This window comes from Myotis brandtii, unplaced genomic scaffold, assembly GCF_000412655.1.
Source record: "Myotis brandtii unplaced genomic scaffold, ASM41265v1 scaffold228, whole genome shotgun sequence".
NCBI lineage: Eukaryota > Metazoa > Chordata > Mammalia > Chiroptera > Vespertilionidae > Myotis > Myotis brandtii.
In genome coordinates, this window is record NW_005358567.1 from 405,628 (window position 1) to 430,894 (window position 25,267).

Genomic DNA, 25,267 nt, shown 5'->3' on the forward strand with positions numbered 1-25,267 from the left:
AAAAAATTCTGGCTGAAAACTTCCCAAATTTGCCAACACACAAAAACTTACAGATTCAAAAGCTGAATGAATTCAAATAGGATAAATCCAAAATAACTCAAGCCAAGATACATTATAATTAAACTTCTGAAATTAAAAAAAAATCTTAAAAAAATCCATAGATAACCAAAACATTACTAATAAGTGAAGAAGCACCTATTCAAAGGACACCAGATTTTACATCTGAAACCTTGGCAGCTAGGAAAAAAAAAAAAAGAAACAACATTTTTAAAAAACTGAAAAAAAAATGTCAACCATAATTTCCATATCTGGAGATAATGACGTCAAGAATGATGGTGAAATAAAGACATGTTCAGATGAAATATTATGTTGGGGTTATTTCCCATCACACACACAAAAAAGAATGATTACAGTACAGTTTCCCATTTAATTCTAAGTTTCTAAGGAGCAATCCTGGCAAAATGAAGAGAATGGTAATGAATTCTTGCTGTTAGAAGTTGTTAATGCCTTTTTGGTAAACACATTTAATGTGTTTAGAACATAACTATTAATTTTTGTCTATTGAACCAGCTCCTCATACTTTCTTCCCATCTCAGTAAATGACAAGTCTATCCTTCCATTTGCTCCTATCAAAATCGCTGGACTTGTCTTGATTTCTCCCTTTCTCTCACTTCCACAATATAACCAAATCCATATCTCTATCTTTAAAACCACCCTTTTCCACCAATTCTGCACTTGAGTCCAAGCCATCATCATCTCCCATGTATTCTCCTAGCATTGTTGCTCAATATGTTTCAAGTGTACCAAGATAACAACTCCTCTCACATTCAATGAGGCCTGAAGGAATTAGAGTAGCTGGGAAGTAATAATGTGGTGTTGACCCACTTCTTATTTTCCTAAAGTACCATACGGTCATTCTTAATTTCTGTGTGAGCTTCCTGGAATGAAAGATATTGATAGGGAATTAGGTTTAAACTATTGCAATAACCTACAACAGTTTTCCTGTCCTACTTTCTGCCTTGCTTCAGTGAATTTCTCACAGAGAAAAAAATGATTTTTCAAAAATATGTCACATAATGTCTACACCTACTCAAACACACCAAAGCCTTACCATCTGCTATGGCTACTCAAAACTTGGTTCTGATGTCAACACTGACGTTCCCACACCTATTAAGAGGGATGGAAAAGATATGTTACTCACATAAGAAGGTTTAATGGGGTCCAGCTGGCATGGCTCAATAGTTGACCATCGACCTATGAACCAGGAGGTCACAGTTTGATTCCCGGTTAGGGCGCATGCCTGGGTTGTGGGATTGATCCCCAATGTGGGGCATGCAGGAGGCAGCCGATCAATGATTCTCTCTCATCATTGATGTTTCTATCTCTCTCTCCCTCTCCATTCCTCTCTGAAATCAATACAAAATATAATTTTTTAAAAAGAAGAAGGTTTTCTGGGAATAACAGGACCACTCCCAAGGAAATCTAAAAATGCCTTAAAAGAGGAGAAAGATACTGGCTTGAGGCTTTTACTGTGGCTAGGCATTTGGCCTGAGTTGAGGATTTCTGCTTGCAGATAGAAGCTTGGGTAGTTTGAACTCCTGCTGGTACCAAAGAGGAAAGCACAAAGATGTCTTAGCTTGTCTAGATGCGAAGCACAAGGGTGACAGAAAAGGGTGAGGCCTAAAAGCTCTTAGCTGTCATGTCACATAGCAAAAAGGTGGAGTCATTACATCATCGTACTGAAATCATGCCACATCTCTTTACCATGACCTGGAACAGTGGTCGGCAAACTGCGGCTCTCAAGCCACATGCGGCTCTTTGGCCCCTTGAGTGTGGCTTTTCCTAAGCCTTAGGAGTACCCTAATTAAGTTAATAGCAATGTACCTACCTATATAGTTTAAGTTTAAAAAATTTGGCTCTCAAAAGAAATTTCAATCGTTGTACTGTTGATATTTGGCTCTGTTGACTAATGAGTTTGCCGACCACTGTTTGCCGATATTCTAGGTCCTAGAATATCCTACAACCCTGAATAACCTTCACCACCTCCCACCATCATTCTAGGTTCTAGAATATCCTATAGGTCTACAACCCTGAATAACCTTCACCACCTCCCACCATCATCATCCACTTTGCTTCACTCACAGTGGCCTCCTGTTTTTCTGACAGTCCAAGCAAACCCTAAGAACTAGAATAGAGCTTAGTAAATATATGTTGACTGACTACTAATCATACCAAGAAATAAAATATTAGCAGAATTCTAGAAGTTTCCCTCATTTCCCTGCCTAGTTACTAACTATGTCTTTCTCCCAAAAGCTATCCTGACTTTTTGCAATATAGGTGATAGAGCTATCCAATTCCATCTTTTTACATTTTCTCTATCAATGCTATTAATGAATTTGCAGCAGAAGTAGGCAGGGATTTAAAGTGATACTACCTCTCTGGGATGTAGATCCAGATGAACATTTCCTAGTCCAGTGGTTGTCTGCGTACCACTGGTGACGTCAAAAGGTTGGCAACCGTTGGAGGACAGCTGAGGAAGAGCTGCCCTGGGCTAAGTAGTCTACATGGAGGGACAGCTGAGGCAGAGGTGGCCTAGGCTGAGTGGTCAAGATGGAGGACAGCTGAAGGTGGAGCTGGGCTGGGGGTGAGTGTTCTAGATGAAGCATGTCAAACCCGTGGACCGAGGACTACAGGACTCATTTATTTGGCCCGTATTAGCTTTGATTTAGATCAGTGGTTCTCAACCTTGTCTGCACATTAGAATCACTCCAGAAATTCTGTTTCTTTGTTACTAATGTTGTGGCCCCACCCCTTAGCAAAGAAACAGAATTTCCGGAGGATGAGGCCCAGAAATCAGGATTTTAAAAAGATTCCCAGGTGATTCTAATGTGCAACCAAGGTTGAGAACCACTGCTCTAGATGGAGGACAGCTGAGGGCAGAGCTGGGCTGGGCTGAGTGATCTAGATGGAGGACAGCTGAGGCAGTGCTGGGCTGGGCTGGGCTGAGTGGTCTAGATCAGTGGTCGCCAACCGGTGGTCTGCAGACCACTGGTGGTCCGTGATGTCCAAAAGGTTGGCGACCGCTGTCCTAGCCAATAGTTGCTTTTGGAGCCCTCTACTGGAAGATTCATAACCGAACCACAGCCCTCAAGCCTGTGTGCTTTCACTTGTCTAAAGCGTCTGGTACCTTGGAACCAGTCTTGGATAACAGCAGCCAGTAAACCTGACATTAACTGTTGTCATGTTTATATAGACTGACAGTATCGGGTTTAAAAGCATTTACATCAACATGAATCACAACGACATGATTGACTATTAAGTGTTCACACATGCGATTTTAACTTTCACCACGAAACTTCCTTTGGCCTCATTTTCAGAGATAAACTAGAGGTAGGGAGAGCGATTTGAGTCTTCGGTGTGTTTCGCAGGTTAGTCCTGTCAGTCTAAATGGATGCCATTTCTGTCTTCCAGAATACTATTAAAATAAGTGACTTGGGACATTGCACATGTGTCTGTGTGTGTTTTAAAAGAAACCTAAAACGGGTAAAAATCATTTTGATTCGACTGTTTTTTTTCTATGTAAACCCTAAATGGGGCTCATGAGAAGTGTCAGGTGAACGTGGCCCAAGTTTCCAGGAGAACTCACTCCTTCCCAAAGGATATAAAGAAAAGATTTATGACTCCAGGTGAAAAGCAGAAGAAAGCTGGTGACTGTAGATGGCTTTAGCTTTGGGTTTCTGGTTCATTGGGAGTCTAAAATGAAACTTGGCCATGGCAGAGGGCATGCCTCTACAAATGAGAAGAAAGCCCTTGCAGAATCTGCACAAAACGGGCCTCAGTCTGTGGCTGTCAATTCACATGCACTGTGTCTCCAAAGACTCTTGCGTTAACTTGTAGAAAGTAGACTCCATTTTCATCTTGAGCTAGAATGTTGTCAACGACATTTTATGAATAGTTTGCAATTCCCAGTTTCCTCAATTAAAACAAACCTTGATAACATTTTGTGTGACTCACAGAGGCGACTGAAACACTACCCTGAAATGGACTTGGTCCACTTGGCAATATGCTCTCCAGTATTCGGAACAGGAAATCAAGTTATGTCTGTCTGTGTATCTTGCACCACGTACATAATTCATTAAGGAATTAGAGCTCTGAGTTTTCAGAGTATTTTTCCCTGCTATGGAATTTTTAATATGTAAGCTGAATCAGAGTGTCTGTTTGTGATTTTAAAAAACCCCAAATTGAAGACTTTTGCAGGTGCATATTGGCATGTGGGTGGGATCTAGACCATGGACGAGCTCACATTTCAGCACCAAAGTAGAAAATGGGCATGGAATGAATCCTCTCTTGCCCCATTAACAACTAGCCTCATAGGCAACATCTGGAGTTTGCATAGGTATTTTATGACTTAAATAGCAGAAGTCACACCACCATTGGCTATAGTACTCCTGACCTAAGAACCACAACAGTCATTGAAAGAACAGTCTTCTCATTGATTAAAAAGGCTCAAGTATTTTTTGCTTCTAATTTATGAGGAATTATGCAAAACTGACTTTTACAAAATGGGGTCCACCTTCTGTTTCTAATTGAGTTCATCATAGTGCTTGATTGTCTCCTGCCAGGAGGGAAAGAGAAATTCTTAATGCTTCTAAGAAACATCCTCCTTTGGTTGGCCCCTGGTTCTGCCACCCTCCCACAGAGATCTCCTAACACATGGACCATCCAGCAAAGTTAAAAGATGGTCAAGATATGGGTTTTCTGCTCCCCCAAGAAATGGATTTTCCGAAGGTAGGCAAATTGACTTTAAGACAATATTTAACACTGTGTAGTTTCCTACATTAATGTTCTTAAAAGAACTAGAGACCCCTTTTCTCTATTACTCAGATCAATTGGGTTGGGTGAGTAGAGTATCCATTTATCAAAAGAGATTTTAATCCTTGAATACAAGAAACTGATGACAATTAATATACATTATATGTTAGCATTTTTAAGAACTTTCCATGATAGGTGTTGACCTGATTTTGAAACACTACAAAATCTATGTGGGAACTAGAGGACTGGTTCCCTCTGGTATTGTCTAAAGTCTAGACTCTAAACCAATGTATGGGATGAAATTTCCTTTTTATGAAATTCAGAAACAGGTAAAAGTAATAGTGGCTGCCTTTGACAGAGAAGGATTGATTGGAAAGGGCTGTTTGGGGTGATAGAAAATGTCCGTATACAGAAAAAAACAACAACAACAACTTTGTGTTTGGGTTCCCAAGAGATTTTAATGCATGATCAGATTTGAAAGTCACAGTTATGAAGAGAATACCTTGGTCAAGCAGGTAACTAGGAATCACAGAAACAAAGTAAACAAAAGAAATAACAAAACCATTGTGTGTAGGACTATTTGGTCAAGTTTAATTATTTAGGCAAAAAGTGCTAAAACCAGTACTATACTCATTTTAGAGCTCATAAAAATATCTGGAAAATATCTGGAAAAATGTTAAAAGGGTGTGTTCCTGGTTTCCACACACAATGATCCTGACTGATTTAGTAAGCATGAGGATTGCTGCCTTTTGGGATTGTGAGGTTGCAAATATATTGATTGAAACCTTTATTATAGCTCAGGCTCTGCCCCAAATGAAATTGCAAGCTTTAAAAAATATTTGATGCTTTTCTGATGTTGAATACATGGATAATAACTACCAGGAGTTCAGAAATTAAGATATGTATACTATTGATTACATACATATTTGATTTTTCTGTGTATTGATTTATTTACGTGTTTCACCTGTCATGTGGGAGTTGTGAAAAGTACATTTGTCCTGAACAAAGAGAGTTCACAGAGTAGAGAATTTAATTGTCTTAATATGACACTTGTAATAATTACCAGAACTAAAGACTACTGTCTCACATATCCACTAGAAATCTGTTAATATTGCAAATATAATTTAGTTATTTAAAGCTTTTAACAATATACTGGAAAATTGTTATTGAATTTTATACTCAACCAGTACATTTCTAATACTTTTCTAATTGGTTCCTTTTAAAAAATATATTTTTATTGATTTCAGAGAGGAAAGGAGAGGGAGAAAGACATCAGTGATGAGAGAGAATCATTATCAGCTGCCTCCTGCACGCCCCTCACTGGGGATCGAGCCCACAACCCAGGCATATGCCTTGACAGGGAATCCAACTGTGATCTGCTGGCTCATAGGTGGACACTTAACCACTGAGCCATACTGGCTGGGCTCCTAATGGGTTTTTAAAAACCATGTGATTATTTTTAAAATGCTCCTACTATTTTAACAGTAATAAATCCCTTAGATATCCCACTTTTTAACAGTGGCACAGCATTTACTACTTAGAGTAAAACTGTAAGTCGGAAGAAAACAGTTCAATAATCTCAAGTCCATTTTGAAATCAGAAGTTGTTCTGACTGTACTTCTCGGTGCATGTGCGCCTTGAGGTTCATTTGTCTGTGTTCTAGCTCACCGACTTTCATTCAGAGAGCTTCAAAACACAGGTGCTTTATTAATTACTCATTTTAGAGCCTAAAGAAGTTTTGATCTTCAATTCTGAACAATTAATAGAGAGAGAAAAAGGAGTCATGCAAGACATGTTTAAAATGCTTGTAAATGTAGGGCACAAAACAAATTTGTTCCTTTAGTGTAAACCTGGTAGTGCTTCCTCTGTAGGTCTTTGTGGTCTCTGCTCTTCTGAAATAGCAGGAAATGTTTTAACAATTAGAGTGAGCAAATTGTAAAGGGAAATATGGTAGTGAGTTACCAGCAGGGTCCTTAAATAAAACATTCCTTTCCTAATGTAGTCCTGATGCCTCTCCGTCTTCTATTAGTCTGGGCCACTGCACTGCCATAGGCAAGAATCAAATATACAGTAGTTTGATAGTGGAAATGCATGTAGCAATAGAACAAAAGCACAATTATGATAGGAGCAAAGAAGGCATGAACTGCATTTACCTTTAGGCATCTTTTTAGTTTCCCTTGAACAAATTAAAATGCAGACTAATTTCAGTGATGTGTGTTTGTCTCATTTGCATTCTTTACAAAAATTCTAACTTGTCTAAAATCAGATATTATTTTTATTTATTGTACCAAGCTTAGAAAAAGAAATGTTGGTGCATGAGTTACCCATTTGTTTTTAATTCTGGAGGAAAATGAGTGTATGTATTTGAAAAAAAAAAAAAAGCTCAATGAATAGAAGAAGTTTCAGGGAATATATATATTTAAATTTCTAGTAAAAAATAATAGAAATAATTTAAAATTAGTTTTCATATTAAGGTGAATTAATTCTTTAACGCTTCATTCCATTCATTTTCTATGATATCCCCCTATATCTACCATATATAAATAGTGATGTTATACATGGTGTTAGATGAACATGCCAAAGACTTATTCCAAAAGTTTTAGTTGAGGTATTTTTGCAAAATATTGGAGGAATTTAATTGTAGGAAAGCATACGATCCCCTTTGAAAGTTATTCTATATGGTGCTCTTAGATATTAGATTTCATTAAGAACATTTTTAATCCTTGATAAAATTTAATGTGTTATTTTGACTGACAATTATTATGAGAGAGAGAGAGAGAAAGAAAGATTGAGAGAGAGAAAGAATGTGTGAATATACAGAAAGATCAAAGTTAGTAGTGAACTTGAATTCAAATATGCCCCATACTCACATCCCATTATAGAGCATTTATTAAAACCTGAGCCCGGAGTCAAATTTCATTGGTTCAAGGTTGTTCTCCATCATTTCACTAACTCTGTGACCTCCAGCAAATGTTTATATTACTAAGGCTCAATTCTTTAATTTAAAAAATCTAGAAGAATAATATGATCTATTTTATTGGATTGTATTAGGTGGGTATGAGAAAATTATTCTAAAGCATTACATAATGTATTTGCTTTCATATCATAGCCAGTTAATGTTCAATTACTTAAGAGCAAGGAGTTATGCATTTTGTACTATCAAATCTACCACACTCTTCTCCAGCCTTCATTTTAAATTATTTTTCTAATTTGAGCATGTTAACCAATTTCTTTCTTCCTCAGCTATTTTTCTCACAAGGCTGCTTTTCTCCATAACCCTGTTTCTTTATTATCAGTAGCAAAAATTAAGTACTAATATTTATTTTTTTATTGCTAATTACAAATGTGTATTCTATTTTAATTTCTACTTTTTAACTCTTTGAATCCATCACACTTTGCACCATTCCAGGCATATATTTTGCACTAAATAAATATTTATTACTAGTAATAGGTATGTGATCATAGTAATATATGTGTGATGATAACGCTTTAGACTGAACATTACATTTATACGGTGTCTCAAATATAGCATTCAGAATGCTAATATGTTTTAAAGATTTTAGTTATAGGGACTTTCTAGACACATATAAATAATTTGATTAGGAGTAGGGCATATGTATCTCTGGAGAGACAGCTACTTTGGACCATTTACTTGAAACACATAACTGTATTCATCAGCAAACAGTGAATTTATCGAGAGTTAAGGGTGCATTTAAAATAGTGTTAGAAAAAAAGAATGAAATAAAAAGTGCATTAGAAGTTTAACCAATCTGACTCCAAGATCTGAACTTATTCTACATGTGGAATCCATCAGGCTGACTTTAGTGGCACTTGCAAACTTCCCTTTTCTATAACTGTTCCTCATTAAACTTGGAGGGATCGAGGATAACTTTTTTTTCAGTAACTTATGACATTTGTGTCTATTTGCAACAGTTGTAAAAATACAGTATGACCAGGAAACATCATAAAACACTCATAAACTCTTCTAAAGGCAGCCAAAGAACTAGAGTTTCCACAGCAGTTAATGATACAAATGTGAGTGAATTATCCCTCGGCAGTGGCTGTGTGAAATCTGTGAACTATGTAATGCATTTTAGCAAATATTTAAGGCATAAAAATACAAACAGAACAGTTTTGTATAAAACAAAACCTGTATAAAAGAAAATTCCTCAACTGCTCTGTCAACCTCAAGAATGAATTACTGTGGGAGAAAGATCCATTTTACTGTAGAATATCTATTCTTATCACATTATTTTAAAATGTAATGTTCTCTGAGAGGTTATAATTTACTTCTTAAAACCAATGACTTCAGTTTATTACAGGTGGAAAGTGAACTGTTTTCCATATGGAAAATGCAGAGTAATATTCTACAAATGGACAATTTCAGAAGAAAATGAAAATACAGGAAATATACATTTATAAATTTACTGATACATGGGTATATGCATATATCACCTTATTTTAATTTTATTATAAATGATACATACATATGATAACTTTTTAAAATAATATCTGAAGAATTTTGGTGCTATGAGAGTTCACATTTTATAGTTCCTTGCAATACTCCATGTGGCCATAATTCCAAAGTAATGTTAGCAAAGAACTTTTGATAGCCAATTGATAGTGCTGGCTGAGTTCAATTTATTATTTTTTTTCTGAGTTCCTGATAGGTCTTTGCCATTATTAGAATATGTGAGACCTGTTCTTTCCAAACCATAGAAGAAGCATCTTAGAGTTGGATTTCCATCACAAGACTGATCTTTTTCTCAGAAACTAGACTATTGGGAAGATTAAAAAGACATGAAGATTTAATAGTTATGCTACCTGTTTGAATCATTCCAAGACTAAAAAGAATCAAAATCATGTCACATTCTAGGTTAGCTTGGCATAAGCAGCACATTTCCCACTGTTATTATTAGCTGAGTCTCTTGGGGATGCCTCTTTCTGGAATTCAGAGAGTGTTCAAGCCCAATGATGAAACTCTTTTGGCAAAGAGAAGCTCCCTAGTTCTAATCAGAAAAAAGGAAGACAAAAACACACAAAAGGATGGTGATGATAACTTGGAATGGCCACTAGCCAGACTACACTTATTCTGGAAGATTCTGTTCCCAAGAGATTCAGAAAAATGAAATATTAGAGGGAGATGTAAGCACACTGTCAACACCATCTGGCAGTCTGCTAAACATAGAAATAGTAGTGTGATCAGTCTCAGTGATAGGACAGCAAGATAAAATAGGCACTTGAGGACAATGGCCCTGATACAGAGTTATGGACAATGAAATACATTTAGTTGACCATATTCTTTTCACAACTCCCACACCCAACAAATGCTTAGCCTCTGAGCTTACACCTCTATCACTGATGATTTTAAGATGTGAATTGTAGAGTCAAAGGGAACAAACAAAGCAGTGTAATAGAGATTGAAATTTCCCAGAAGTGACAAGTATAGGAAAAAATAAAAGACAAAAAAGATAATAATGCTAATTTCTCTTATTTGCCTAAAATGGAGTTACTCAATGTAGAGATGACATATTTTCCCATGATTAATTCATCACAAATATTTAGATCAACAGATATATTTAATACACACACAACACATAGCCCTACGTACATGTATGTGTGTCACTTGAGTTTTAAAATTTGATTTTATTGAAAAAATAATGAATAAGAAAACTAATTGAAAATGAGGATGCACATAGTCCAAATGTCCTCTGTAAACTTGGTTTCTTTGTTCAGGCACCAGCAATATAGAGTATTGACATTAGAGAATGTAAACACATTCATGACACTTACATCATTATGTCACATGCTGTTAATCACCTAGCATGCTGTGAAATCTGCTAACCTGCTATAAAATACACACATTTTCTTATTTGGAAATGTTTCAACTTATTGCCTTTCTTTCTAAAAATGACCTGAAATTGATGTTTTCAAGACATGGCTAAACATTTATAACATCAGTCACAGAGGAACACCATAATTGTGTACATGCTCATTTACTAGTACATCCATTTAATCACTTTCTGCTTGCCTATATGGTGTATCTTCAAACTGGTTGCAAACTGGGAACTCAAACACCATAATTGTGTACATGCTCATTTACTAGTACACCCATTTAATAACTTTCTGCTTGCCTATGGTGTATCTTCAAACTGGTTGCAAACTGGGAACTCTAGTATAATGGACTAAGAAAGTTCTCTACCCTGATTAATCAAAAATGTGTTGAACATTTCAAAGACAAAGAGACAATGAGGAGGTTGTCAATGGTAAGATCCGTGTTGTAGATTTTGCCAATAATAGCTTGCATGCCACTCTTTGTTGTTGTTTAAAAAATTCTTTATTGTTTAAAGTATTACATATAGTATTACATATTCCTTCTTTCCCCTCTACCCCCCATTGACCTCTCCACGGCCACTCCCACCCCCAGCAATATAAAGTGAAAATAGGATAACAGCTAAGATATTTTATTAGCTCTGAAGGTTGTTTATTTTCTTGATTCTTTGTGTTATTTCCCTAGAGTCATCTTGTTTCTAAACTTTGAAACATGAAAGTGGCCAAGGAAATAGTTTAGATGGATATTGTGTTTGCAATATCCTGATATTCAAAAGCAGGTTTGATGTGACCAGGACACTGCCAGTGGTCGGCAAACTCATTAGTCAACAGAGCCAAATATCAACAGTACAACGATTGAAATTCCTTTTGAGAGCCAACATTTTTAAACTTAAACTATATAGGTAGGTACATTGTTATTAACTTAATTAGGGTTCTCCTAAGGCTTAGGAAGAGCCACACTCAAGGGGCCAAAGAGCCGCATGTGGCTCGCGAGCCGCAGTTTGCGAGCCGCAGTTTGCCGACCATGGCACCATTCCTCTTATCTTTCTAGCTTTCCTGAGCTACCATAGAAAGTATATAATAAGGGTGATTTCTGATGATATCCTATTGAATGAAATGAGTTCTCACCCACATCCTCAATCTCATCCTCACCCCCACTCCCTCTGCCTCTTTATTTATTATATGAAAAAAAAAAACATATGCTTATTCTCATGCCAACTCAAATACCATATTTTCTTTGAAGTCTTTTCTAACTTTCCTAGGCAAAGTAATCTCACTCCCTAATCTTCCCATTGCATTTTGTACATAAATATTGCAACACTTATTACATGGTCTTGTTGATTTTAGATCTGTTTCTTTGACTAATTTATGGGTACCCAATGGCATGGTTAGTCCCTTTTATCTCTCTCTTTTTTTTTTTTCTTTTAAGTCTTTGGAAACTTGCAACAAGAAAGCACTAAGTAAATGCTTGTTAGTCTCCTATTTTAGATGTCAAAGTCATTTCTTTTCCCAGCCACTATTTATTTAAATACTCTCTAATAAAAATGCAGTGGAATAAGATGGTTGGTTTTAAACACCATTTTGTGTTTAGTGGAACAGTGAAAATGAAGCACTCAAAAACTAAGGCACAACTTTCATACTTTAAAAAAGTCTGTTGCATGGGATTTCAGGAAATGGTGTAAATGATATATGAGTCAGTCTCCTATTTGATGCCTCTTCTGCTTTTTTCTTCCATGATTACTTCTATCTGGGATGGAAAATTGAAAATATAAGGAAGTAGGAGATCACATAACTTTATTTTGGCATAAAGAGAGAATTTCCTTTTGGGAACAGAATGTTTAAAGGCAATATTTGTGTTTCTTTGTCCCCAACAGGCTCATTCTGCCCTGTACTGACCCAGGTGGGGTGACAGACTCCATTACTTGGATATAAGCCTTTCGTTCTATGATGATGAGTAGGGAAAGAAAGCAATTAAATAAACAATATCAACTTATATTTAAAACCTATATTCCAACTTAATTAGAGGAGAAACTTTGTGATATATACTTGAAAGATAATTGAAGAAGCACATAAAGACATTGAAACTATTTTAAGTGAATTAAAGAAATTTATTTGTCAAATTTACTGTTCTCAATAAGCTGGCTCTTAACAAAAGGGAATAAAAATTTGCCAAGTATAATTTTTAAAATTTAAAAATTTAATATGAAAAGGTAACATTATGATTTCAATAAAATGTACTATAATTTTCCTTAAGTTATAGCTCTTTAGTTTTTGTCTAACGTGAGTGTATACATTTGAATTATAATAGGCGTTTATATTAACCTTTCAAATTCAGTAAGTGGGGTTGATATCCTTTTAAGGATTTAATTTAAAAAAACCACACACATTGATGGAGAAGCAAATCAAAAATAATAGCAATGGGTAGACAATTAACTCTGGAAAAAAAGTGTTTAGAGCATTTTATTTTATAAAATAAAGACTAAATGTAATAAGGGAAGTTAAAAAGTTATTGTATGCTATTTTTTCATTAACAAATGGGAGAAAGACAGAATAACAAGGTTTAAACTGAATAAAGCACATTTAAATGGGAATAACATTAACAGAGATGTTCCTGGGCAGAAACACTTACAAATGCCCTCTTGCCCTCCATGAGAATAAAAGTCATTTTGAGGTCATTCCATACTACCTGAATAGATGGAGCATATTTGCTGGAATCAATGCTTCCCAGTGTAGTTAAATTTAAAACCTTGATGTAGTGGATAGCATGCAGGGCCAGGTCAGACAGATTTGCTTACAATGTATCTCCTGCTACTTACTACCCGAGGGAACTCTAGAAAGACACATATTGAATATGTGTCCTTACTATATTTTTAACAGTTATCTTTATTATTGAAACTATTACAGATGTTCCTTTTTTCCCCCCATTGACCCCTTCTAGCCCACACCCATGCCCCTTCCTCAGGCCTTCACCACGCTGTTGTCTGTGTCTATGGGTTATGCATATATACATATATTTACTTTGGTTAATCTCTTCCTGTGTCATTATTTTTAACTGTAAAATATAAACAGTAATTCTTTAAAATCAGGGTTTTGTTAAAGATGAAGTGAGATTAAATGAGATATACAATATAAACCATTTCAGATTCTCATAAATCACTAGCCTTCTTCCTAACCCCCTCTGGTGTCTCCTGAGACATAAAACTTTCACCATTTAAATTGATTTAGGACCTTTTGTTTCTATCAGAGTAGTAAGATTAAAAAAAAATCCCTTTAGAAACAACTGGAAAAGCTAGATAATATGTGAGAAAAATCTGTTTTAAACCATCTGAGGGCTCCTGAGACAGCCAGAGTTTAGAGGTTAAGACCATAGAGCAGAGAAAAGTGTAAAAAGATGAGTCCATATTCTTCAACTGTATTTCTCATTGCAGCATTGGTGATTTCTGGAGCAGGGCCAATATTTAAGAATCCAGGCACAGTGTAAGGATCCAGCAGACATTCCCACTATGTTGTTGACCTGGCTTACAGAAAGCAGAAAATTTGAAACATCAAGATATATACCACATGAGTGCCCATTGTTCTGGGGGGAAGAGAACTATAACAAAGTGTGTAAAGTGTCAACTCTTTTTTCTTTCTTTTTTTTTTCCTGAGACACTTTGAATTTTTAAACTTCACAAAGCTAGAGGCTAAGATGTCAACCAAAAAGCCACTGAAAGCACAGTCAGGCTTTCTTCTGTTTCATGGTTAGACTAATTTGTAATTCAGGAACTCCTGGGAAGAAAAAGGTTTTAGTCTACTTCTCAGTCCTTCAACTGAGAAGACTTGGAGCCTATACCTCAGCAGCAATGCGTAGTTTAGCCTATATTGAAAAAATGCACCTAGACTCAAATAAATTCAGTGTTTGTTTAAATTCAGGTGATGTTCCCGTATCCCCATTTTGGAGAAGCACACTTCCAAAGAAAGATAGTATTAGTTTCATTCAGAGATGCTTCACTTTTTTAAAAAAAATATATTTTATTGATTTTTTACAGAGAGGAAGGGAGAGTGATAGAGAGTTAGAAACATCGATGAGAGAGAAACATCGATCAGCTGCCTCCTGCACACTCCCTATTGGGGATGTGCCCGCAACCAAGGTACATGCCCTTGACCAGAATCGAACCTGGGACCCTTCAGTCCACAGGCTGACGCTCTATCCACTGAGCCAAACTGGTCAGGGCGATGCTTCACTTTTTGACACATGGAAACTAGCATCCCATCAAGAATAACCAGTCATATCACAAAATAAAAGGAACCAAGTGGAGAGTGAAAATAAATAAATAAATAGATAAAATGCAACCCATTTATTACACAGATTTGATGTTATGAAACACAGATTTGAAAGTGTAATTAATACAACCAAAATACAGATGGCAAGATGATATTTCTAAACAAATTAGTCTGAAAGAGCTTTCCTGTAATCTTTCTATGTTGTTTCCTAAATTTATAACAGGCTGACCTTATCCTAACAAATGTATTATTTCAAATATGCTGAGGTTACAAAATTATGAGAAAACCAGCAAATAAAAATTTGAGAATCATACAACGGAGTACATGAAATTAAGAACTAAATAGATGATGTTCTTAGGAAAACTAAATTACAGTTAGAGGGCTGTCATTAAATGATGCAAAGCTTGCTCTGCTGGCATGGGTCAGCAGTTGATCATGGACCTTTAAGCCAGGAAGTCACAGTATGAACCAGTAGCGGGTGTGTAGGAGTCAGTGGAGCAATGATTCTCATCATTGATGTTTCTATCTCGCCCCCTCCCTTCTTCTCTGCAATCAATCAATATATATATATGTACAAAGCTTTTCTCTTGGTCACCTGCTATGGCTTATTTCTGTACTTGATTGCTGATTGTCCTTTCAAAACTTCTGAGTTTAAAACAATGCTTGTAAATGTGTAATTGCTTTTTACTTCATATATATATATATAGAAAGTATTACAGATGCGTTATATATTTTAAATTTAACTTTGTGTTTTTAAATAATAGAAAACAAAGGTAATCTACCAGTTACTTTGTAAGAGTATACTTAAATTAACCCCAAAGTTAATGGTACCAATGGACAGTATTTGGAATATATTTAGACATTGGGTACTTTAAAATATGAAATGCAGCCAATATTTCTCTATTCTCATCTGTAATTCTTTTTCTTAGAGTTAGTTCAATTTGACACTTAGCATTAACATTTCAGGTTACAAAATATAAATATATGAAAGTAAACATAAACACAATACAAGAGTTGGTATAAAACGATGTATTCCAAAAATATATCACTGTCAAAAAGAAAGTGCTGGAGGGAGACCTACTGCATGAAATATACAATACATTGCATCATTGTGGAATTTCTTCCAGTTGCATCTCGTTAAGATACTTACTTTATCTTTGCTTCCCACTACTTCTCTTTCCCTAAGAAATGCAAAGCCCTTAATGTTTTTGGTCCTTGTAAAAGTCATGTTTTCCTCTTATATTCTCTGCTTTGCCTCCCTCCAGGAGTCTCTAATTTAGTATAACTTAGTAGGGAACATATACATGAATGTAGGAGCTAACTCTGGAAATGCAGCCAGATCAGTGCTTAAAGCACATTTAAGTGATCAGGTTATGAGATATTCCCCCCCCCCCATGATAAATGTCCTTATGGCCTTAAATATCAATGAGATATCAACCACTTCTTTGGATCCTGCTGACTCTGATCTAATGCTTGAAAGACTAAACTTTGCACAGCATTTTCTAGATCTAGAGCAGTATTATTAAAGAGGGATTTGCCTTAATATTTTAATTACATAATTGATGATTCCCCACTCATTCCATACAAAACATTACTTCTACGAAAAGTTAGAACTTACTGAGTTTACATTTCCTTTTGTTCATTGTAAACATCTTACCAGCAGATACTACTGTCTTAGAAGATGGAGCTTTCATTTGAACCTCATTAACAAGAAAGGACTTAGAACGTTCCGTTTGGTAAATAGAAAACTATCGACATCTTCCATCTGGAAAACAAACCAAGGCAGATACTGATTATTTTTAAATGAGTTTCATAAAAGATAGTACATTAGTCAGGGTTATCCAGAGAAATAGAATTTAAAGAATATAGGCATAGATATATAGAAAGTTTATGATGTTGGGTTGGCTCCTATGATTATATAGGCTGCTAAGTTCTACAATTTTCCATCTGCACCTGAATGTCCAGGAAAACAAGTATAGTTCTAGTCTCCAAGGCCTGAGAACCAGAAGTGCCAGCTAGAGCAGAGAGCAATTCTGTCTTCCTCTGTCTTTTTGTTCTACTCATGCCCTCAATTGGTTGGTTGGTGTCTACTGGAATTGGTGAAGGCGATATTTATTCAGTCTACCAATTCAAATGCCAATCTCTTTCAGAAACACTCAGCAACACACCCACGAATCATGTTTTATCATCTACCTGGGCACCCTTTGCATAATCAAGTTGATGCATAAAATTAAACATCATATTCAAAAAGTTTGAAATTTGCTTTTACAATATATATTTTTGGGGGCATGGAGGGATTCAATACTCAAGAGGAAAACTTTCCACAGCATAGTGATAGCTTGAGAGACATAAAAATGAAAGCATCTATAATAATAAAAGTGTAATATGCTAATTAGACCAGGCAGCCAAACAACCTTCTGGACGTCCTTCCGGATGACCTTCCAGATGACCAAACTATGACACCCAAGGTGGGTGTGATGCAGTTGGTTGGGGGCCCGGCTGTCGCCCCATGATCACCCTGCAGAAGGAGGCCCAGGCCACTGGCCAGCAGGGTGATTGATCAATCGAGGGGCTCCACAATTGCCCCAAAGAGAGAGGCTCAGGCCACTGACCAGCAGGCTGTGACAGGTGGGTGGGGCCTCCCTCTGCAAGGGCGATCCATCAAGGAACCCTAACTGGGTGGGCGGGGCCTATCTCTTTTGGGTGATTGATCGTGGGGTTCCCGGACTGTGAGAGGGCACAGGCCAGCTGAGGGACACCCCTCCAGTGCACGAATTTTGTGCACCGGGCCTCTAGTGATATCTATAAAACAACAAATAAAAATACTACTGAGGTTTTAGGTGGGAGAGGTACTTATGAAAAATAGCACATCCAAGAATAAAAATAATTACTTAATGTTTAACCTGGTTGGTATAATTAAAACATTTGAACACAGAGCAAGAACATGTGGCAGTGTTTACCTAAAGCAGAAAAGCAGAGCCTGACCTTATCCAAAATGAGTACAAGCAAATATCTCTAACCTCCTTTTAGATCTTGGTAGGATTTTGTTTGTTTGTTTGTTTGATACAGGATGCATTCTTGGCACTGCATGAGGTAAGGATAAATTTAAAAATATATAGTTAAAGAATCGTATTAAATAAAAAAGCTAAATGTTAAAGGATTAATTCTTGCTTGAAAGAAAAAAAGCAATTAATTCTTATTTTCTAATTTGTCAGTAAAACTTTTGTCCTTTAAAAGTGGTGTGCCTTTAGATGATCTTAAGGTTAAATAAATCTAATAAGTCATTCATACTGAAATAATAAGCACTGCACATGGTATGTTCATTGCTAATGGGACCAACATTTATTTTGAAATCATTTTTCAGCTTATTAATACTATCATGTAAAGTTTAGAAAAATATGAGTAGTTATAATTATTTTGGAATATAACTGATCAAGTCCTGCTAACATAAATCCAAGAGAGTTATCATTCTATATTCAAGGAACTAAATGCTTGACAAAACTTAGTATGTTAATGTAATCTCTTCTTACTTTTCTCCCTTAAATGTCGGTAGATATATTACATCCAAATGACCACAATTTTCTTATTCTTTACCTACTTCCTAGGGGATAGTGCTTGTTAAATATATCATATACTTTCTTTTATAAACTTGCATGTTAGATATATTACCAATACCTCTGGGGTGAATAAAAGCTCTGCTGATCAAATGTAAAAATCCACAGCTGCTCTTCCATAGCCCCCAGTTTTCTCATATTTTTTCTGTTATTGTTAAATCTAATTGTTTGCACATTAGCTTTTAATATAAAACTAGCCAGATACAGAAAAGTAAGACTTAGTAATAATGGTTGGATTTATAAGCCCTTCAAGAGCCAAGGAACTCTATGGCATTCACAGTCCCAAAACTGTGTAAATGTGGATTCTGGGAATGATTGCAGGTCATGTAGCAAGTTGATGGCAAATCTAGATGACAATGGCAATTTAAATGTCTATAATGTTTTACAATTCTCCGATACTTTCCCAAAATTATGTCACTATATTCTCACTATAACTCTAGGAAATAAGTAGTACATCTTCTCTCTTTTTATAGAAGAGTAATTTTGGGAATAAAAGGCCTATAAGACTTTACCAAAATCACAAGGTTAGTAAGAGAATTAACCAGTAGAAAACTTGGGAATAATTTCCTTGAGAATAGTCAGTATTCCTTTCAAATAATTTCTGAATACCACTATGGGTCAAATATTATTTTAGGAATTACTGTAATGACTAAAACAGACTAGATGTCTGTTCCTTTATATTTTAGGGAGTAAGATATATAGTAAACACACTGATAATAGAATATGTATTCATTTTTCTTATAGCAATAAATGTTAGAAAAATTAAAATATAGTAATGGGGTAGATTGTGACAGTGACAAAGGTGATAGAATGATCAGGGACAAATTCCCTGCTAAGCTAACAAAGGCATAATGAACTAAATGACGAAAATAAACAAGTGATTGCAAAATTTGTCGGAAGAGCTTCTAGGCAGAGGGAACAGCATTCGTACCTGGAGAAGGATGTATTTGATATCAATTGGACAATGTGGCCTCAGACCACTGAGTTAGTGGGAGAGGAGAAAATATGAGGTCAGAAAGTCTGCAGACAGATGGTTCAGGTAAGGTGCTTAGGGTTTATTAAAAAATGTGTTTGAAAGTCATTGCAGGTTTCAGTAGGAAGGGGTGCATTTAAAGAGGTTGTCTTAACTGCTATTTCACCTTTTTGTCTAAAACATAATTTGCATATCTATAATAATAAAAGCATAATATGCAAATCGACCAAACAGCGGAACAGCAGAACCATCCAGATGACCATGCTATGACAGCACTGGTGCCGGGCCAGCCAAGGCAGGTGCGATGTGATTGGTTGGGAGGTCACCATCAACCCACAATCACCCCAAAGAGGGAGGTCCAGGCCACCCTCTGCGGGGTGATCAATTGGAGGGGGGTGGCTCCGTGATCTATCAGTCTGCAGAGGGAGGCCCAGTCCACCGGCTGAGGGGTTGATTAATGGGGGGGACTCCGCCATCGCCCCAAAGAGGGAGGCCCAGGCCATCTCTGCAGGGCGATTGATTGCAGAGGGAGAGGCGGGGGGCGGGGGGGGCTCCGCAGAACCAGGGAACAGGGGTATGTGGTGGCGGAAGCAAGCAGCTCCAGGCCAAGGCGGGTGCAGGCAGGGGGCAGGGCCGGGGCTGCAGCTGGGGCTGCGAAAGCCTACCCTTACACAAATATTGTGCATCAGGCCTCTAGTTATTTTATAAAATCAAAACACATTGTATTTATTATTTATTATTTATTGAATTTATTGTGGTGACATTGGTTAATAAAATTATATAGGTTTCAGTTATACAATTTACATTACATCACCTGTCTATTGTATTTTGTGTTCACCACCCTAAGTCAACAGTATCATCTTCAGGATCAGTTCTACATTCAAATCTTATCTGCACCTTTATGTGCCATGCAAAGTTATAGATTCCATTTTTTCATCAGGAACATGGATAAATATTAAGTATCTTAGAAGACTAGTACAACGCATGAATTTATGACATATCTATCAGACAACTGTATATCTATTTTAATGAGGTCCCATTACCAGTTTAGAAAAATTCTGTTAAAATTATGTTTCACCTGCCCTGGCCAGCATTGCTCAGTGGTTAGAGTGTCTGCCTGCACATCAGAGGGTCGTGAGCTTGATTTCCAGTGAAGGGTATCAGGTTGCCTGTTCATCTCCAGCCTTGGTCGGGGTTGAGGTGTGTGTTGGAGGCAACCAATCGATGTATCTATCTCAATGATGTTTCTCTCTCTCCTGTCTCTCTTCCCTGCCCACCACCCCCCGTTCCACTCTTTCTAAAAATCAATGGGAAAATATTATTGGGTGAGGTTTAACAAAACAAAAAAATTATGTTTTACCAGTTAAATATAGGTCTTGCCCAAAATAATATATAATAATTATCCTGAAAGTTTATTTTTTAATATAGATGTACAAAAATAAACTACACAAAATTTTTCTTTATATTCTGGTCTTTAAACTTTAAATGCAATGAAAAGTTTTATGCTGTAGAAAAGACAAATTTATACCAGAAGACAATAACATATGGATACATCCTGAAGAGCAGAGGAAATAACACTTATTACATATGCAAATTGTCCAAGAGAAAATATGGCATTTATTTAGATTGTCAGTAGATTTGGTTATAAACTGATATACACTTGGATGTTTTTAAAAGGTTGTTAATAAAGAGCTGGTGAGAGATGATATCAGTGGGAGGTGGCATTTATAAAAGGTTTTAGAAGATAATGGTAAAAGTACTGGACCTAAAATTAGGGTTTTTTACAACTTTTAAATGTCAATGAGTATTCTAAACCTTATCCACAATGTTCTGTAAAATATTGGTTCCCTTTCTAAATTTTTCCTCTCTTATAAAAAAATGTAAAAATAACCTTCTTTAAAAAAAGAAAAAAAGATCACTCCCCAAAATCAATAGCAGCAAAGACAGATATCTTAGAAGATGTATACCATTCTTAAGGTCTAAAATAGTATAGACAAATGCAGATTTATATTGGAAGGTAAAGAGAAACAATTTTTAGGAGTACAAATATTTATGAGCCCAGATGAGCTAAATTCCATAATGAGAATCATTAATCAAAGAAAAAAAAATCCTAGGCTGTATACAAAACAAGATAACTTCATTTTATATAACATGTTTCATATAACTGCATTTCAAAAATATTTTACAGTTAAATTACATAAGACCTTGAACAGCACCTCTATATTATGTGTGATATAAATTATAGAAGCATGTAAATACATTGATTTGCAACTAAGTTAAACCTTCAACTATAGAGCCAAGAGATAAGGAAGAAGGAAAGTAAGAATTACAGACAAAAGTAGGAAATATAAGGGAGACATTTTGTATACTACCTACAGCTAAAGAAAAGATGCCTAGAAATGCTCAAAGATAGGAAACTGTGGACAGAGGACTGAAAAAAAGTAATAATAAAAATGCAAATAATAATAAATAGAAAATAATAATAGCTTCTAATGATAGGTTTTCAATAATGTACTGGGCAATTCTAGGAAGTTGGTTCAAACTTCAGCACATCCATTTATTATCAAAGACATTGCAATGACAAAGGTCAAAAGAGAACATCTCTGCAATTAGATTCACAGATTTGTGGAATAGGAATTCAATCCAGGATGCTGAAACAAATTTGAGGTCTATTGAATTTTGGAGGAATTGGCTGGAAGCTCAGTATTTGTGGGGTAAAATCAGGTATTTGAGAATTAATGATTCTACAAAAGATGATGACAGCACAAGACACAAAACTTGAAGCCAAGGGCTTAAGTGAGATTTCTAAGAGTGTGGATTGAAGCTAAAAAAAAAAAAAAAAAGGCTGTTTATTGGGTCTTAATTTTCAATATTCAGTCAACTGAGAACATAGAAAAAAGAGAAGAAAATACATAGCCTGATGACAAAAAAATGTATCCAAATATTTCCCTAGTTATGTAACTGTGGTAGCCTCAATATTATCATTTGAGTAGAAAATATTGGTCATAAGAGGTGTTTGTTTACACTAAATAGGAAGGGAAGGTAGTAGGTTAACTACTAGTCCTGAAAGAATTTAAGGTGGTAAACTCAAAAGTTCTTTTGGTCAGCAACCTCTCATGACAAGAAAGGAAAACAAACAAACAAACAGTAAACCAACCAATCACTATCTACAAAAGAGACAGCAAGCAGAATCATTAATAGTTTACATTCTTTAAACCTAAAGATTGAAGGAACACAAAAGCATTATGAGAAACTAAAGAGCAAACTTTTAGTTTTAATCAAAACTACACAAGTCAATTTTAATCAATACTACATTTTATCATAACTTTACCTTTTGTTAATAATATTATGATAGGGTTTTTAAAAAGCCATAATGTAAATAACAGTAATTAGCACTTAACCTGGCCCCTTTTACCTTAGGGGGGCAGGGTATCTAAAGAGGACTTGTGTTTTTGACACCCCAAAATTAAAAAGTCACCAGGGCTAATTAGACATTCAGAATAATTTCATACTGCTGCTCTATTTATTTTTTTGCTAACTGAGTACAGTCAATGGTAGGAGCTAAATCATATGATCTCTAGTCTCCTCTGGCATCACTGCATGGGAAAAAACCCACAGAAGTCCAATCATATGGATTGCTCCCCTGCATTTATCATTACCGCCAGAGGGTTAGAATTACTAGTATTTAGAGTAAAGGTACTGCAACAGGGATCCAAGGTTGCTGTAGAGGATAAAATTTAAAGGCTGTCATATGACCTATTTATGGTCTGGGAAATCAATTATTCAGACTGAGGCAACTGCAACATTTAGACAAAGAAGTGAGATTAAAAACAAACAAACAAAACCTACAAGCTAACCAGAAAAAAAAAAAAAAACACTTAAACTGAGGTTTAAAACCAAAATTTTATAAGTGGACTTAATGTTAACAAAAGCAGCCTACAGAATCAGTTAGAACATAAATTTATTTTAAATGAAAAGTAAGTATATAGAACTCAAAAATAAACCCATTCTAATAAACTCATAATACAGAGAGGCACATGCTAGGTGAAATAAACTTTAGCTTGAACACAGTGGGGAGAGAAGTGGTGAATTTCAAGAAATTGTTTGCTGTACCTGTTACCATCATAACTAGCTAACTAATATTAATAACTAGAGACCCAGTGCACGAATTCATGTTCGGTGGGATCCGGCCGGCCTGGCCCCAATTGGGGCGGATTGGGGCTGGGCCTGTCGGGAGGAGGAGATGGTGGGAGGTTGGCTGGCTGGCCCGCCCCAATCAGGGCCCAATCAGGGTTGGGCTGGAAGGGGGGAGGGGCCACGGGCAATTGGCTGGTGGGCCCTACCTCTGATTGGGTTTGGGGGGCTGATAAGGGTCGGGGCTGGCCATGGGGAGGGGCTGTGGGCTGATCAGGGTGGTGGGGGCCCATCGGAGGCCTGGCCAGATGGGGGGAGGGGCTGCAGTTGGCTGACAAGCCCCGCCACCTATTGGGTGGGGGGTGTGATCAGGGGTAGGGCGGCCAGAGGGAGGGACTGCAGGAGGTTGGCCATCCAGCCCTGCCCCCTAATGAGGTGGGGGTTGCAATCATGGGCGGGCTGGCCAGAGGGAGGGGCTGCAGGCCTATTGTGGTCAGGCGGGCTGATTGGGGCCAGCTGGGGGAGGAAGGGGTGGCATTTGGCCAGCAGGCCCCACTCTTGATCAGGGTGGGAGAGTCCGATCAGAGGCAGGCTGGCAGGGGGAGGGGCCTCGAGGTTGGCCGCTGGTCCCACCCCCTGATTGGGCCGGTTCATTGGCCACAGTGGGCATCATAGTGACTGGTTGTTAGGTTGTTATGGCCATTGCAGTAGCTGCCTTTTTATATGTATAGATGCTACAACCACCTTATGCAGACCTAAAGACACATACCTGATGTTGCTATGCTTGCTACATGGTCATGTCTGATTGGGCTCCTGAAATGAACTATAATAAATATACTAGTGATTACAAACTGCTCTTCAAGTTCTATGGTATAAAGTTGAAGAAAGTCAAAGTCATGAACCAGGAGACCTACCGAAGGTTTTCCTCAGATACAGGGTATTAATTTGCCATTAGATTTTCCTGCTTGTGATAAAATATTCAAAGATTTTTTAAAAAAATCTGCTTTTTGTAGGAGGTGAAGGACTGATATTCCAATTAATTTTAAAACATGAACTGGAAAGTACAACTGTGAAATATAGTTTTTTAAATATAAAAGTCAGTTTTTTGAAGTTGGTATCTAGGTGACTGAGCAGAGATGAAGGTTGACGAGATACTGACAATATTTTTGTATTTCTATAAAATATTTGTGGTTAGTGGTCAGCACTGCTATTTCAAGATCTAATGCTGTTTGAAAGTGTGCTGTTTGGCTGGCTGCCTATCCAAGAACCTTTTGAATCCCTAAGATGGTCAGGTCAATTCATGAAATTCAAAGCAGTTTTAATTTGTCTGTTTAATTAAAATGGTTATTACACATGAGCATATTGTGTTTGTAAATATATAGAACATTAATTTAAAAAAACTTGTTATCTCTAATTGCTACACGACAAGGTAAGCAATCTTTATGTGTGTTGTGTGAACCCTTATAAGATTAAAAATAACTATTTAGTGTTTTCTCCTTGCAGGCTGCTCAAAGTCTCTTCACTGTAGCTCACTATGGGGTGTTTTCTTTCTTGTTATCTTTTATGCATTTCTGCTCTAGGGCCCAATAAGGGTTGGGCTGGAAGGGGGGGGGAGGGGCCACGGGCAATTGGCTGGTGG

General features: G+C 36.7%; 1 long non-coding RNA gene across 8 annotated transcripts in view; it reads right to left on the reverse strand.

Annotated features, from left to right (window-relative positions):
• Positions 1–476: 476 nt before the first annotated feature.
• LOC106726120 overlaps positions 477–25,267 on the reverse strand; it is a 76,885-nt gene continuing 52,094 nt past the window's right edge. For 2 of the 8 annotated variants that reach the window (XR_001362138.1, XR_001362135.1), the window contains exons 7-11: positions 17,868–17,991; positions 16,526–16,672; positions 4,554–4,615; positions 882–938; positions 477–487 (exon numbers count right to left, since the gene is read on the reverse strand). This is a non-coding gene — a long non-coding RNA (uncharacterized LOC106726120). Of the gene's footprint in view, positions 488–881; positions 939–1,111; positions 1,168–4,553; positions 4,616–16,034; positions 16,089–16,525; positions 16,673–17,674; positions 17,710–17,867; positions 17,992–25,267 lie in introns of those variants that run through there. The other 6 variants (XR_001362136.1, XR_001362142.1, XR_001362139.1 and 3 more) reach the window with 6 other exon arrangements.